The 16,829-nt window shown below is 35.7% G+C and overlaps 1 protein-coding gene across 7 annotated transcripts in view; it reads right to left on the reverse strand.

Annotated features, from left to right (window-relative positions):
• LOC132524790 (platelet glycoprotein 4) overlaps positions 1-16,829 on the reverse strand; it is an 83,351-nt gene that overhangs the window by 46,089 nt on the left and 20,433 nt on the right. For 3 of the 7 annotated variants that reach the window (XM_060157203.1, XM_060157204.1, XM_060157207.1), the window contains exon 1: positions 605-854. The exons of 1 other annotated variant lie outside the window; for it this stretch is intronic. The gene's annotated coding sequence lies outside the window, so the exon portion shown is untranslated. Of the gene's footprint in view, positions 1-604; positions 855-909; positions 955-5,356; positions 5,406-7,405; positions 7,537-16,829 lie in introns of those variants that run through there. 3 more of the 7 variants (XM_060157208.1, XM_060157206.1, XM_060157209.1) reach the window with 3 other exon arrangements.

Consider the following 16,829-nt stretch of genomic DNA (forward strand, 5'->3'; position numbering starts at 1 on the left):
ATAAGAATATATCCAAAACATGCACTGCATTTAACCATGTAGACAAAGTCAGGTTCACTAAAAGTTGTGAAATTAAGATAGAAGATTAAACAAAATAATGACTCTCTAAAATAATAGGTAGTTAACAATTGCATATTAGAAAGCATGTTGGCATAGAGTGGCAAGTCATTTATAAGAACTAATCCTACTATACTGGTTTTTATTTATGTTGATTTTCATTCATAATTTAAATTAAAAATCATGTATAAATAGCCTAAGTAGATAATGAAAGTTCTGCAATAATCAAATTGGATAGTACATCATTTTAAATATTAACAAATAAATATTTACAAATAAACATAAGATTTTAAACATCAAGAAACAAAATGTCATAGGCTGGTGGACAAGGTTTCAATATTTTTTTAAACATAAAAGGTAAGAAGATTGATAACTTGGAAAACAACACAAACCTATGTTTTAAAAAAAGCCTAATGACTTCAAGAAAACAGTTTCTGCTTGCTGTTGCTGTTCTATAACTTCTAATGGGTGTTTATATAGTAGTGTTATCTCCTATCATTTGGGAGATAGAAATCTTTTTATTTAAAAAAAAATCATTATGACTTACCTTTAAAAAGGCTAAGAAGGATTTTTCAATCAAATGCTCCAACATTTGAACAGTCAATTCTTAGTAGGACCAAATGGTATTCTGCAGAAAACCCTACACTGAAATCCCCATTATAAAAAGTGAGTTTAAATATGCTTTAAGAAAAAAAAAAAGAGAGAGACAGACAGACAGACGTCAGATCCCAGTGAGTGTTCTGTTGCAAGAGTAATTAAAACAACAAACAAACAAACAAAAACCCCACACACATCCCACCACTGATATGGCTCCTACAGGTCTATTTTTATGTTCTGGTAAGGACCCATTACCTATATCTGAGATCCTCTGCAGTACTTCTTTTTTTTTCTTTTGGCCATTTTCCCATCCAAGTAAGTTAGAGGCCAGAGAGACAAAAGGAACTAACTTGTTGAGTGGCCTCTAATATACTCTTTTACTACAGAATCATTATTCCAGATGATAAACTGGGCCCGGGGGCGGAAAGTGTAGATTGGGCAGAATTATCAGAGTCTAACTTCCTGCTTGAAAACCTCATTTCATAAAGTTTAAACAAAATGCACTTTTCATAAATCTAAAGTGTGTTGAGCCTAATAATTGCGAAAACGACTGGAGACTCTGTCAATCAACAAGGATAACAAACACACGTTTAAAAAAGGAAATAGCCTATTGTTCTAGCTGGAAGTTCTTCACTATTTATTATTTTCTCTTAGTTTTATAGAAGTTTCATGAGCACAGCAAAATCCTTCTACGAAAACCCCCAAAATTAAATTTCTCTTAGATCTCTTCAGATAAAAAGACAACTGTTACATAACATTTAAATAATTCTACTATTTAGGATGACCTTTTAATATAAAAAAGCATATACTAAAGTTACTTTAAAAGAAAGTAATTATTTTAAAATCTAACCAAATCTTGCACTTTGGGAGGATAACAAAGACCCTCAATATTAAAAATACATTTTTACAAAGAAATTCTCAGAAACATACAGGCAAAAATCAAAATCTTCAGAAGGTTAAACTGTCATCTATCAGACAGATCAGCTAAATAAATGCCTCTAAGTCAGCCTTGAAAAACAACAACCTAACAGTAATAGGCAGAAATACATTTAGTTCATCAGATTGTATTTAAACCAGTCCTCATTGGATTGCTTGTGCTGTCACTTCTGGGCATGTGTTGGATCCTCTCATTTGCTAGCTGTGCAATACAACTGGAAAGGAATCCAAAGCACTTTTTTTCCTCTAGCATTGCTTTCTTTCTCCAGGATATTTTTACAGACACATTTATTTAAAAATTAATAATAAGTTATAAAAGTCTTCAGGTATATTAGAATTTTAAAAAAATATCTGATCATTTAATTACAATAAAGTAGAAATGGCCTTGTGTAATCTCATTATGATTGATGCTTTTCATTTAAAAAGAATAACTTACAGAGATTTCAGATAATTTAAAAAGATGATTCCCTTATAATTGTGACCTTTTAACTTTGTGGTATTAATAAAAAGGTAGTATAAAAGCTAATTTAATAATTATTTTGATTAAGAGTATCTATTTTATTGTATTTAAGCTACTTTGATACCTTTCCTTCTCAGCCTTCTCACAGATACACACACATACACACACCCTCCAGTGTGACAATTCAGAAAGAGTCCACCAACACAGGAGTTCAGATGCCATTTTAAACAGCATATCTTAAATATATTGAAAGGCTAGTTAAATTATTATTTTTTTAAATTTTGGTTGTGTCAGGTCTTGGTTTACAGCATGCGGGATCTTTCATTGCAGTGTGTGGGCTCTTCGTTGTGGTGCATGGGCTCAGTAGTTGTGGCACGCGGGCTTAGTTGCCCCGCAGCATGTGGGATCTTAGTTCCCCGACCAGGGACTGAACCCACGTCACCTGCATTGGAAGGCGGATTCTTAACCACTGGACCACCAGGGAAGTCAAGGATAGTTAAATTATAATGAAAATTTGAACACTGTTAGAGAAAGATGATTCAGAAAAAATACGTGTAAAATAGATGCCTAAGCTGACACTGAACTTACTTGGATCACTATTTACTCAGTAGCCTAATGCCATCCAAATCCTCTCTCTCTGGAGGGGAAAATGTCACACCCTCCCATGAGCAGCCCAAAGAATCAAATTTACATTCCCAGAGGCAGCTGCTAAGTGTTCAATCCCATAGGCAACCGTTCTGAGTAGTTTAGCACACAACACCCAGGAAATCTAGAGCTAAGTAAAATCTGCAACCATATATCTATATTTTGAGCAAAATATTCACCTTGAACAAGGCAGAAAACTGCCGCACCCATTTCTGAGTAATGCGTGTTGGGGTTTTCATTTTAAAAATATAATGTATGTGCAATATTTTGAAGTGATATTTTTATATTAGGCTATATACCTTGCCTTCTGTAAATCCACTACAGCACTAGACAAAATTTAGTAGAATGAAAGATAAAACTGTCAATATGCTTAAGTCAGCTTAGGCACAGTGCTTTGGGAAGTCTTTTTTTTTCTGGAAGACCACTTAGAATTTGGAATCAGACAGACATCCATGACTTCTGATGTTACCATTGCTAGCTATATTGACTGGGGATTAGGAGTTAAATAACTACTTACTCTTATTTTCTTAATCAGAAAATGGAGAATGAAGTCTTTATTGAATTTGTTACAATATTGCTTCTGTTTTATGTTGTGGTTTTCTGGCCGCGAGGCATGTGGGATCTTATCTCCCTGACCAGGGATCAAACCCACACCCCCTGCATTGGAAGGTGAAGTCTTAACCACTGGACCACCAGGGAAGTTCCCATATAGTTTTGTTTACTGTGCTAGGACACTAGTAAATAGCAGAAAGTGAAATTTAAAAGTATGTACTTTTTTTGGCAGGGGGAGTTTTACCAAATTTCTGTTCATACATGTACACAGCAATGTGTGAAAATGCCTGTCTCACACTGGTTTACACTAAACTTTGTTTTTAACAAGTACTTATTTTATCGGTAAATATTTAATTGAGTGAAGGTTCACCTATTTTCTTAAGCGTATTGGCATTTATATTTTTAAATATTTGTGATAATACCTTTGTTCATCTTTTTTATTCCCCTGTGGGTTTGTTTGTCCTTCCTTATTAGCTAGTAAGGCAATAGCCAGTCTTCTGACATTTGACAGTTTTTAAAACTTTTTTGACTATTTTAAACTTTATTTTTATTGCATTTTTAAATTACTGACAATTTCAATTTTTATGCCATTAACTTTCACAGCAATTCCTTTTAGGTATTGTGTCATGCTTTGAAAGTCTTTCTCCAAGAATATAAAAAATAATAAACTTTCTTCTAGCATTTGTATGGTTTCAAAAAATCCTTTAGAACAGTATTTCTAGATGAGCTGATTCATGGAATTTAACACTTGTGAAATAAAAGAGGAAGAGTAAAGTATGTTGAGTAATTATAACATTGCAACATATGTGAGAAGCAGACAATGTAGGCATAATACGAGTTCTAGAAGAGGAATCACACAGCCCAAGTCCTGACTACAGCTCTTTTAATAATAATAGGTTTTGTGAACTGGGCAGCACACAGTCCTCATATTCCTGATTTCCTTTCTTGTCAAAGAGAGTAACTACAGAGCCTACCTACAGCCTCAAGCTGAAGATCAAATCATATGTTAGATTTAAATTTAAAACGTAAAGATGTATGCAGATTCTATATAGTAGATAAAAATTTTTAAGTGATTCATTTTTTTTTTACAGTCTAGCAAATGAAAAGAATTTTGGTATCATATGCTTTGCAATTCTAGATTGTATGGGCAATCAAAGACCTATAAATTATGATGATGATAAGGTTACAGAGTTAACATGTATTGGGGGCTTACTGTCTGCCAGTTGTTGAAATAAGTGTTTCACATAAGTTATCTCATTGACCCACCACACCACCTTACTATTTTCTTTAGACAACTAGTTGAGGTCACACAGCTAGCATGTGCCAAAACAAGGATTAAAACCCTGAAAGACTGACTGAAGAGCCTATACTCTTTTCTGAAATAAAAAAATATATATATAAATAAGTTCTTGATCAATACCTCATTTACGTACTCTTTTCAACACATTTGTTCAAATTGAATAACAATTATAAATAACCTCCTCTTAGAAAATGATATCTAAGTACAATAACCAAGGAATGAACAGTGAACATATTCTGCAAGTGGCAGTTAACAATTATTTTGAGATTAGCTAAAACAAAATTCATTCTGAAGACCTGTAACACATAACACTGTAAAGTATCTCAAAACATTAGTCACCAGTGTAAAACCATAAGGCAAAATTCGTCTTATCACTTTAATCCTTGGGCTAACTAATCATGAAGATCTATACACACACACACATTTATGCACATGCATACGGCACCTGACTGTGTGTGTTATATAGACAAATACCTAGTTTTTCAATTGCTGCCTTACATTTATGGAAGTATTAAACCAATGGCAGGTTCTACCTGCTTCATGTGGTGAGGAGGGCCTTCACATGCAGGAATAAAAATAAATATATACGTACATAACTTTAAAAGAGAATATTAAATTCACAAGACATAGCAGTACATGGTAATGCCAGCGAAAGCTTGAGAGATTAAAATGGAAGTTTTTAATATCACGTTTAAAGGAAAAATTGAAAGGACATCATTTAAGGTAAAATGCAGAATATCAGGGTGATTAAAGTTTAGACTTAAGCTATGTCGTCTAATGAATAGAGCACACAATGAAAGTAAACTTACTGCATTAGTGATATAAAGTAAACTTCCCCATATGTCTCATAGAAGTCATGGTAGGAGCTGTGTGTAAAAGACAGATTAAAGAGAGAGCACCTCTGTATATGTGGATAGTCTCATGTGGGCTGGGCCAGATCAATATGTAAATTTCACAGGCCTTCTAAATATGTTGGCGCACCTATCTTTACTTGAACTGTTTGCAAAACAGACTTAACTCTCTAAGGAGAGTGGGGAAAAGTCAACATTTAAGCAATACTATGAGCCTTAAGGAAGTGTTAAGATCAGCATAGTTGTCAGGACAATTTGTCTTCATACATTAGAAAGGAAATTATTAGGGGGAAAAAACAGAAATCTTCAGGTAAAAGAATAACTAGACCTCAAAGCATGTTGTTATGAAATAATAAGAAAAAATCAATAATCAATTACAAAAATAAGCATTTAGCTAACCAAATACCAGAAAAAGGTTGAAAAAAATTATGTGAGCAATTAATTTATAATTTCACATGGCAGAAATATAAAATTCATTGAATTGAGGGTACAACAGACTTTTGTGTTGAGAAATGTCATCTACACTATAAATAGTCCCTGAAGTGGGGTCTTAAAAAGGAAATCAATAAAATAATTTTAAGGGTTACAGAAATCAATTTACACATTCACATTAGCTGATGGCTTGATCAAGGTGATATGCTATGAAAGGTTAAGAAGCTTTCATTGTGATGAATGTATAAAACCAGAAAAGAAATCAGAGGGATAATGAGACTTAAAGTGATTTTGTTCCATGTAGTAATAAACAGACATACTAACCATACTCTCTAGTCTGTTTTTTAAACAATTATATTGACATCTATGCCATCTGACAATCTGTTAAGTTTGGAGATACACAGCACTTGGGTGTCAAATTCCTGAAAGAGTTAAACTCACATGCATGCACAGGCAGACACACGCACGCACGCGCGCACACACACACACACACACACACACACTTTTCCAGGGACATGGAAGCATACCTAATTAAATTCTTTTTTAAAGCTTAGAAATAAAATACTTTCTAAGAAGTATGTCACGTAACAGTAATTTATCTTAGAAATCACCACACAGGAAATAAGATATTTCTGATGCCTTTCTTTTTCTGTTTGTTTGCTTGAAAATGGAAAAGTTTGATCCTTCTGCCCTGACACTTTGAAGAAACATTTGGCACAAACCTTGCATTTGAGTGGCACAGCAGCTTCTGCTAGAAGCTTTAAAGAAATATTAAACAGCCTATCAAACCCTATAGTGAAATCAAATCATCATTTTCCAGGTTGGTTCTCAGTGGGCTTAAGGGAAGGATTTGCTTGTGGATAAGCCAGAGTTTTCTGTCTTCCAAGAGACCAAAGGGTTTGGTTTAGAGTGCTGCTTCTGAAATGAACTCCTTGGAAGAACTTGAAATAAATTCTTAAGATTTCCAAGAATCCATAAGGATTCAAAGTGGGAACATCCTGCTCTAAATGTATTTTTCAGTTTGAACAAAGTCTCGTGTAATAGTCTGTAAAAACAAAACAAAAACCTGTGTAACACACATACATACCCACATATAGAGTGTATGGGTGTGTGTGGCTATATATCTATCTAATATATCAAATAAAACTTCCAGAAGCAAATATTTTCCTGGAAATGTTATACATCATTTAAATTTCTTTCTATATATCTTATTTTCATGACTATATTCTATAAATCATAAACATTAAAATCCAAACAGAATAAAAGTGACAGACTACTATACTATCATGCATAAGGTAGATATCATAAAAATTCAGAATTCTAAAATATCAGAACCCTGCAACTGTTCTGCATGTTTCTCTGTGACAGTTGGTTATCTGCTTGAATGAAAGAAATGACAACTAGTCAGGGGTACAGTAAAACCTTCCCTTTAGTATCTGCACACTTAAACTTTGAATAATAGAGAAGTTCAACTTACCTATTAAACTTCATTTTAGCCCTAACGTTTTTAGTAGCATCATTAAAGTTTGCTTCACATTAGGGGGCACTGACAATGGACTTGATAAAGGAATTTACCTTATGGTTAAGTAGAAAGAAATCTTCTATTCTGAAGTAGGTTTAAATAACATCAGCCGTGTCTTTATGCAAGTGTCTGTCATCCTCATCGTTCTCCAACAAGCAACCAAGGACTCAAATCATGTTCATTCTCACCATCCCCTTTCAGATTCCGGAAAGCTGCTCTTCTCTTTTCTCCGGAGGTTGTGACTTAAGTAAACAGTAGCAGGTTATGGAATCTGAATTGCTAGGGAATGTCACCCTAAATGACTCTACTGGTCCTCCTAGTTTTGCACTGGCTGATTAGTACATTTATCCTCAGAGATTGCTAACACAACTGTTTTCCTGGCTTTCAGGGCCCAGGGCCCTCAGTTGTGGTATTTAGCAAGCAAACTGTCTTACTCCACATTGCTTCCTGTTCATGGGTAAAGATACAAATGTGAATCGAGATGTTTATGTTACCCAAGTGCGTTTCAGTGTACTCTGTAGTACACCTTTTGTTAAGGACACAGGGCTTTCCTGTTGAGAGTGAATACGCTGAGATCCTCATTGTTTTCCCAATCTGTGTGTACAAGGCTTGGGGCACCATCCTCCATGTAGTCCAAGGACTAAAAACATTTTCTGGACATGATCCAAGACTGCTGCAGGCCTGTTTTTCCTTTCATTTTCTACAACTCCTCAGGGAAAACTGGATAATCACAGTAGGTTGAAGAAATAAGGACTACAGTGATTAATAACTGGAGGTGAAATAAGCCCATAAAAACATGGAAACCATACCATTTCATGCAACTCAAAATTAAAAACCACTAAATATTTCCCATGTTATAAATAAGTCTGTCCCAAAATATTATTTTTATAATAAGTTTCAGTATAGACTTCTCTCCTCCACAAGATTCCAGTTTTCATTTTTCCTTCTTTTCTTCCTTGGTTTACCTTGCATTTATCTGTCCTAGTTGATTTTTATTTGACATCTCATTTTAATCTTTCTAATAGTTTTTCAAAATTAAATGTGGTTTTAGGTATGTAAGTTTGAAATTGCATCCAGATTAACTTACTGCAATTATACTTACAAAATCACAGCTATTCCTAAGTTTGCAGAAACCATGAATTCTTTTGTTCCTTCACTCTTTTTTTTTTCTTAAACATCTTTATTGGAGTACAATTGCTTTACAATTGTGTGTTGGCTTCTGCTTTATAACAAAGTGAATCAGTTATACATATACATAAGTTCCCATATCTCTTCCCTCTGCGTCTCCCTCCCTCCCACCCTCCCTATCCCACCCCTCTAGGTGGTCACAAAGCACTGAGCTGATCTCCCTGTGCTATGCGGCTGCTTCCCACTAGCTATCTAGTTTACATTTGGTAGTGTATATATGTCCATGCCCCTCTCTCACTTTGTCACAGCTTACCCTTGCCCCTCCCCATATCCTCAAGTCCATTCTCTAGTAGGTCTGTGTCTTTATTCCCGTCTTACCCTTAGGTTCTTCATGACCTTTTTAATTTTCTTTCTTAGATTCCATATATATGTGCTAGCATACGGTATTTGTTTTTGTCTTTCTGACTTACTTCAATCTGTATGACAGACTCTAGGTCCATCCACCTCATTACAAATAACTCAATTTCGTTTCTTTTTATGGCTGAGTAATATCCCATTGTATATATGTGCCACATATTCTTTATCCATTCATCTGTCGATGGACACTTAGGTTGCTTCCATCTCCTGGCTATTGTAAATAGAGCTGCAATGAACATTTTGGTACATGATTCTCTTTGAATTATGGTTTTCTCTGGGTATATGCCCAGTAGTGGGATTGCTGGGTCATATGGTAGTTCTATCTGTAGTTTTTTAAGGAACCTCCATACTGTTCTCCATAGTGGCTGTATCAATTTACATTCCCACCAACAGTGCAAGAGTGTTCCCTTTTCTCCACACCCTCTCCAGCATTTACTGTTTCTAGATTTTTTGATGATGGCCATTCTGACCGGTGTGAGATGATTCCTTCACTCCTTTTATTGATACACTCACATTATCCACTTAATGGGTATTTCTGTTTTGAAAGACACCTACCTCCTGATGGCAGTTCAATACATAACCATGGGTTTCCAAATATTACCAAAAAATATTTTAGTTATAACTGAACCTTATTCTGCCACTTAACCTTTTAAGCTCATATTTATTTACCATCCTGTGTAGTAGAAAATATTTAAATTCTTCAAGCTATGAAACTAAAAAAAATAAAGATTAAACTAAATTTGTACTGTTTACTAAACTTTCTCTGGCTTATCTGCCATGTCATTTAGGTTAGGGGAAAAATGCTGTGGTGATTTGCCTTTTTAAGTCTTTTGGTGCCAATTAATTACAGGGAAAACCTTTTCTTTCATAAAACATTCTATCATTGAAGATGTCACCTTTCAGGCAATCTTCCTCCAATCTTAGGTGAATAAAATTAAAATTGAAAATAGACAATATCTGTTTTTTGAAAAATTCCAACATGCATGTGTTAAGACATGTTTTAGGAGATTGGCTTCAATTTTTTAAAGATGAAACATAATGAATAAATATAACTAAATTCATCCATTTTGACTGACTAAGTCATAATCTCGATGGGACATTTCTACATGCTTAAGAATTTCCCAGAGGAAAGGAAGATAGTAATGTTTCTTCAAGAACTTATCCTCAGATCCTTAGTACATCCTGTGTAGTGAGAAGCAACTAGTGTTCCGGAAGCCACAAGCAGCTGACTTTGCTTTCAGAGATGCGCCTCAATACTGAGTACAGAAGGAAAGATTCAAAAGCTACCTCCAGGGCTTCCCTGGTGGCGCAGTGGTTCAGAGTCCGCCTGCCGATGCAGGGGACACGGGTTCGTGCCCCGGTTCGGGAAGATCCCACATGCCGCGGAGCGGCTGGGCCCGTGAGCCATGGCCGCTGGGCCTGCGCGTCCAGAGCCTGTGCTCCGCAACGGGAGAGGCCACAACAGTGAGAGGCCCGCGTACCGCAAAAAAAAAAAAAAAAAAGATTCAGTAGCCCAAGTCAGGTATACAAGATGATGACTAAGTTTCCCTAACCTGAGGGTAAAATAAAATTGCAAAGTCACCTCTCTAGCAAGTCACAGTGACCACTTGCTGACTAGATCCATTCCAGGAATGCCCCAGTAGAAACTGCCTGTGACCTCTACTGGTCACTGTTGACTATAAGAGATGGGGGAGGATAGATTCTTCTTTCTCCACGACTGGGAAGACAACCACTCTGCCTTACAATCTTAATATAAGAGACTCCAAAACATATATAATAATATTCATTCTAAGTGCCTCTTCAGGTAAAAGTGGCCATCTATAATTTAACAGTCTTCCTGGGCGTATATCTTCTTAAGAATAAAAGGTAGCCGCACATGAATTTGCCCTTTTAATGTGGTGCTCTATCAAGATATTCCATCGTTGCACATATACAAGCACAGGTAAGTTGGAGGGTTTGGACAATTTCAAATATTTTTGAATGTCATCTTATCACTTAGTATTGTAGTTATTACTGACAAGATCATAGTAAAATTACAACACCTGACCAACTCCTTCCATTTTCTTTTAGACACAATTTCTTATCTAAAAGCTTGGGACAGGGTGCCTGAATGTCTATACCATCTCATATATTCTATTCCTTAAGAGAAGAGAAAAATGCACGTATAGCTTAAACTGGACAAGAACAAAGCAAAACTCAGAGCAAAGTAAGAGATTTTAGTATTGCAGGCACTGGTCTTGAGTCCTACACTGTTAGGCTAGATAACGTCACAGTGATTATATAGGTGTAATTACCAGTTAGAAGTCCGATGAAAAAGTGCAAGGCCACCGATGTCAACGCACTTTCAAAATGCTGGTTGGAGGATACGGAATTAACACTGATGACTCTGGTTGTGTTTGCCTTAAGTGCTGGGTCAGGTCACCGCTGTACATCAATCAGCCCCACCTCCAAGTATCCAAGAATGGCTGTGATTGACCCTCCAGTGAGGCAGTGGGATTCCTAAACCAAAGTAAACCCTGCAGCCTATATTTGCCAAGCTCTCCAGCTTGAAAATAAGCTGCTCTTCCCCCTGGTTCTTTCCTTAAAAAAAGAAACAATTACTCTGTGACATTTAAAAGAACACAGAAGCAACTCCTTCTCCAGGGATATCCCTACTTATTTTCTCATAGCAATTCCCTTGACTCTTTTCATCCTTCGTCTTTGTTTAGGACATTACAGTCTTCCTAGGAACCACATAACAACATGCACACTGGTCTTTAGGATAAGAAACAAAGCATCAGGGAATATTCTAGTTTGTGGAAAGCTGGAGATGCTAGGAACGTTGGGCACGGTCTTGCAAAATGAGCAAGTTCAAGTTTATGATAGTTATGACATTCTTTTGCCATGTAAGATTAGCAATATTTGGTGAGTATGCTATTATATTTGCAACTCATTAGAATAAAGAAACTAAGACAAAAATAAAGATATTCTAAAAGCAAATCAAGCCATTACAGTATATGCTACATTAGACAAAAAAATGTATGATTTTCTCCATATCTCTTAAGGTAATAATTCTGTAAAGGTTAAAGTTGATGACATGCATCCTCATACATACACACACACACACACACACACACACACACACACACACACACACACACACACATACTCAATGAATATTCATGATGTGGCCACTGTGTGCCTAGAATCCTGTCACAAAGAAGAAGAAAGCATGATCCCTACAGGAAGGTTTTCTGTAATGAACTTCAAATACTCGCATATAAAATGCAATGAGGGAGTACTGAATACTTTTAATCTACCATCTCGAAATGGGCAGCTACCCTAGTTGTGAATATTCATTCTAGAACTGTTTACTTAGTGTGTAATCAAAATCTGTAATTTAGTTATCTTTATCTCCTAAAATCTGGAAATTTTCATAATAAATGTAACAATGAGGTTTTTACTGCTGGAATTAATGGTCTCAAAGATTTACGAATTGGCTAGAAATATTACTGGCCTAAGTCTCTACCCTTACATTATAGGCTATAAAAACCCACTAAGCCCAGTTCAGAAATGGCCCATTGTCCAGCTCTTGATTTCAGGGCATTCCTGGTTGCCTGACTGGGACTGGATGGTTAGCTGAATTCTGTAGTTAGTATGTTAAGTCTGTGCCTCTGAGGAATCTTCCATGCAAGAACTACTGGGATACTTAAAAGGACTGGGTGGGGACTTCACAGAGCACATGGAGCAGGTTGGGTTCCTGCTGGCTACTTAACTCCTTCCATCAGAAGCCAATTCTGAGAAGGTTTCTCTGTAGCTGTCTTTCGAAGAGATCTATAGCTCACCCTACTGTTGTTTATTGGAAGCTACCAATATTTACCAAGATAACCCAATAACAGCGTGTGCCCAAATTGGCTTGGATAGTTTAGCAACGCTTACCTTCAAGGAGGTCATAGTTTAGAGGTGTAGCTCAGACACAGAGGACAATTCTACATAAAGATTCCAGTGTAAACAGCCACAAGTCTCCAGGCTCACAGGACATTCACAGTTACTCAGATATAAATAGCTGTGACTGTTAGTTCAAAGACCTTTTACCCACTTCCATGTATGACACATTTTTTCTCTCTCTCGTTTGTGACCTTTATGCTACAAAATGTGAAGGAATTTTAAGAATCATCTAGTCTTAATCACTTAGCAGATGAAGCTTCAGAGGTCTGGGGAAATGCTCTTTTTACACTGCCCTAGTGGCAGTTAAAAAAAAAAAAACTCCTCAGCTAGAATATTGCTCTCTTTTTCTCCTTTTCACATATCTTGTCCCAGGATCTGGCCTGATATTTGCTAATGTATTACTTTAGTTTTTTTGTGTATGTCATTGTACTCTGTTCTTCTTCAGCAGTGCTAGTCAGTTTAATATTAATTTCCTGGATAACTGGAATAATTTACAACTCTTCGATTCCCATACACTGTACCCTGTTACTAGAGTGAAGTTAGTTTTTTTAAATTATTCTGGTTCCAATGCTCTTTTGGCTTTTTAAATTTTACTTTGTTTTAAATACGGTTTTTAAATTATTTAAATTAAATTATTAAATATAAAAGTAGAATACTATTTCTTCTCCCTTATAAGGACAACTTGTAAAGTTCTAAGAAAGGATAAGGGGGAGGACAAATATTTGTTAACATATTATCATGCTAAATGCTTCCATGTCATTATTTAAGTCTACAAAAAATTCTATAGGGCTTCCCTGGTGGTGCAGTGGTTGAGAGTCCGCCTGCCAATGCAGGGGACATGGGTTCATGCCCCGGTCTGGGAAGATCCCACATGCCACGGAGCAGCTGGGCCCGTGAGCCATGGCCACTGGGCCTGCACATCCGGAGCCTGTGCTCCGCAACGGGACAGGCCACAACAGTGAGACGACTGCGTACAGCAAAAAAAAAAAAAAATTCTATAATTAGGTATTGTTAACCACATTTTTACAGAGGGCATAACTGACAGAGAAAATTAGAAAAATTAGATAAATGCTAAGATTTCCAGGATTTGTATGAAATAGGTCACCTTGGGTTTATGTATCCAGGTGACAAGTAATATCAAAGATTAGTCAGAAGACATAAGGATGCATGATCACGTAAGGCATTTTCTTGCCCATATCTAAATCCTTACCTTGTGTCAATATAAATCTCCCAGCAAATGCATTGTGCTATGCTACTGTGATGTTTCAGAATTATTTTCATTTTTTTCATATGCAGATTATAGTTAAAATAACTCATTTGTTCACCAAATTACTCAATTTAATAAACTATTCCTCCTTGTACTAGATATTTCTGGGTCCAGAAATTATGAAAATAAAATAAATAAAACTCTAGCTTCATGGAATGACAGATAGACATATAGAAAAATTATTATAAAATCAAACAATAGATGGTCTAATGGAAGGTTTATGGTACAGTGGAAAACCTACAGAGCGGGAAGGTTTTAGAAGGAGAGTTGACAAACTTCTCAGAGGACCTGATATTCCAGCTTCTTCCTCAAGCATGAGTCAGAGAACAATTACCATGTATTGGCTAACACAGAGAACACACTGGCTAACATAAAGGCAGAGAATATTTCTCCATCTTTTGAAGGAAACAGGAGTTTCTACCAGAAGCCAGTGACTTCAAGGAAGAAAATGTGAAAAGTTGCTGTGGCAACATCAAAATATATAAGATTAGAGGAAATTCAATGCAAATGAATTGAGTGTCTGCTATGTCCAGGCACCGTTAGGGAAAAAAATGTAGTTTCACCTTAAAATTTAAAAGAAATTTGTATTAAACTACCAAAAGTTATAATCTTTTATTGCGTAAAAACAGTACAAGTAAGAACTAAAAATTCTGCTTCAAAGCACAAAAATTTTACCGCATACGGAAAAAAGAAGAAAACCATACTGGATGCATTTTACAAGCATCTTTGTTATGTTACTATCTGGTGCCTATATAGATAAAGAAAGGCTCATTTAAATTTAGAAAATGAAAGCAAATATGTTGACTGTTATAAAAAAAAAACCTACCAGTTTAATTTGAAAATGATGGAGATTAAAAGTAAAGGTGTATACATAACTTTGGAAGCACTTCAACGATTTTTTAAATTGAAAACTAGTCAGACTAAATGTATCAACGGTAAGTGTTTAAGGTAGTTACAGATTTCTTTGCTGTATTAAGTAATGTAAATTTTAAAAAAGATCTTAGTATGTCTCTATGTCTCTTATTATAGATAAAACTTATCACCTTACTATGAATGTTAGGGATTAGAGAAAGCAAACATTCATACTCAGGGCTAAGGAAATAAGAAACCTGAGGTTGTATAAATACTAATTCACAATAAGATAGAAAATTAATAATGCATTCTTATTAAAAAAAATAATAAACCTGGGGGAAATTTATTTCCATTTGAAAGCACAGAGGAAAAATATTTTAAAATAAAAATTTCTTGCTTCTTCTATTTTTCACCATAAAACTTTCTGAAAATATGTAGAGCCTAGATTGTAGCACTATGGCATGGAAGTTGGCTATTAGAAGTACTGCTTTTCCTCTAATCTCCTTTATTCCCCTCACTTTAAAAGTTTTTTCACAATCTCAGATCACTCATTTTAAAATGGGCTCTACAGGTACCACCCAATTATAATGCTTTCTGATTATATTCACTTCCAAACTCTACTAACCTTACCAGACTCAGAGGCAACATGAGGACAGCACACTCTCTCCATGTGTAACCCTCTCTCTGGCGTCTGTTAGGCAGTTTGTCCTGGAGTCTCTCCCTCTTCTCTATTGCTCAACTGGATTAAGTAAGAAGCAGCAGAGGTTTGCTCTCGCCTATCTAGTAGGTAACTCCCAGAGTCCCTGGGGGCAGGGAGTGGACTCTTCTTGCCTTGAAATTCACTGAGCTTCAATGTCTAAACTCACAAATCAATGTTCAGGTACATGGGCAACCTCGTAGATTGAGACAACAGGTCAAATAATTATTTAAGTCTAACTGTAAATACAACCTAAATGGTATCTTGTGCCCTTTCCTCCTCTAGGCTAAGTGTAACCAAAGCTATTTCTGGCGAGTACTTTTAAAAGTCATTGAACTTATCTCCAGAATCTGTCTGGAGGGCAGTTGACACACTTGTTGTGTGTTGACTGACTTTTAAAATAACCACATCACCATTTTTATTCCTTGGAATATCACTTGGCATTTAATGTGTGAAATGATAATCTTACTAGAAGCTCATTTTTTGAAAAACCCAAATTATGTCATTTTATACATATGGCTGACACTGAAGGTGCTTACTATAGGCCAGACACCATTCTAAGGACTCTATATGGATTATCTAAATTAATCTTCATAAAAATGACTTGAAATAAGAATTACTGTTTTGCTAATATTACAACTGGCAAAAATACTAAAGCACTGAGAGGCAAAAGGACTGAGAGGTTAAGTAAACTGCTCAAGGTCAAAGAGTGCTGAGCTACTACGGTTGTATCAATTAGGATGCTTCTGTCTGCAAGTAACATAATACTCCAATAAAGTAGATCAGAACATAGTGGGAACTACTCTACTTGTCAAATAATAAATATTAGGAAATAATTATCAGCTTCCAAAATGCTAGCTTTTCTCCAAAGCAGCCATTTTACAATATTGGGCTGTCATACCATCTTGATAATACAGTTATTCGCTCAAATTGCACATACATGTGTATGTATATGCAATCAATGCTAAACAAAGACCGTAGAAATGCCACCACCTCTCCTGTCACCTAGAGGGGTATATTTCTTTAAAGGGAGAAAAAAATTACATGTTAAGTTTTCAAAATCAAATCAAAGTTCAAAATAAAAATCAAGTCGAAGTTTCCATCACTCCCAGAAAACAGAATTGTCTATCCTGACAAAGGGAATGTGAAATATAAAATTAACTAATCTAAAACAAAGAAAAGTTATCAT

This window comes from Lagenorhynchus albirostris, chromosome 8 (genome assembly GCF_949774975.1).
Source record: "Lagenorhynchus albirostris chromosome 8, mLagAlb1.1, whole genome shotgun sequence".
NCBI lineage: Eukaryota > Metazoa > Chordata > Mammalia > Artiodactyla > Delphinidae > Lagenorhynchus > Lagenorhynchus albirostris.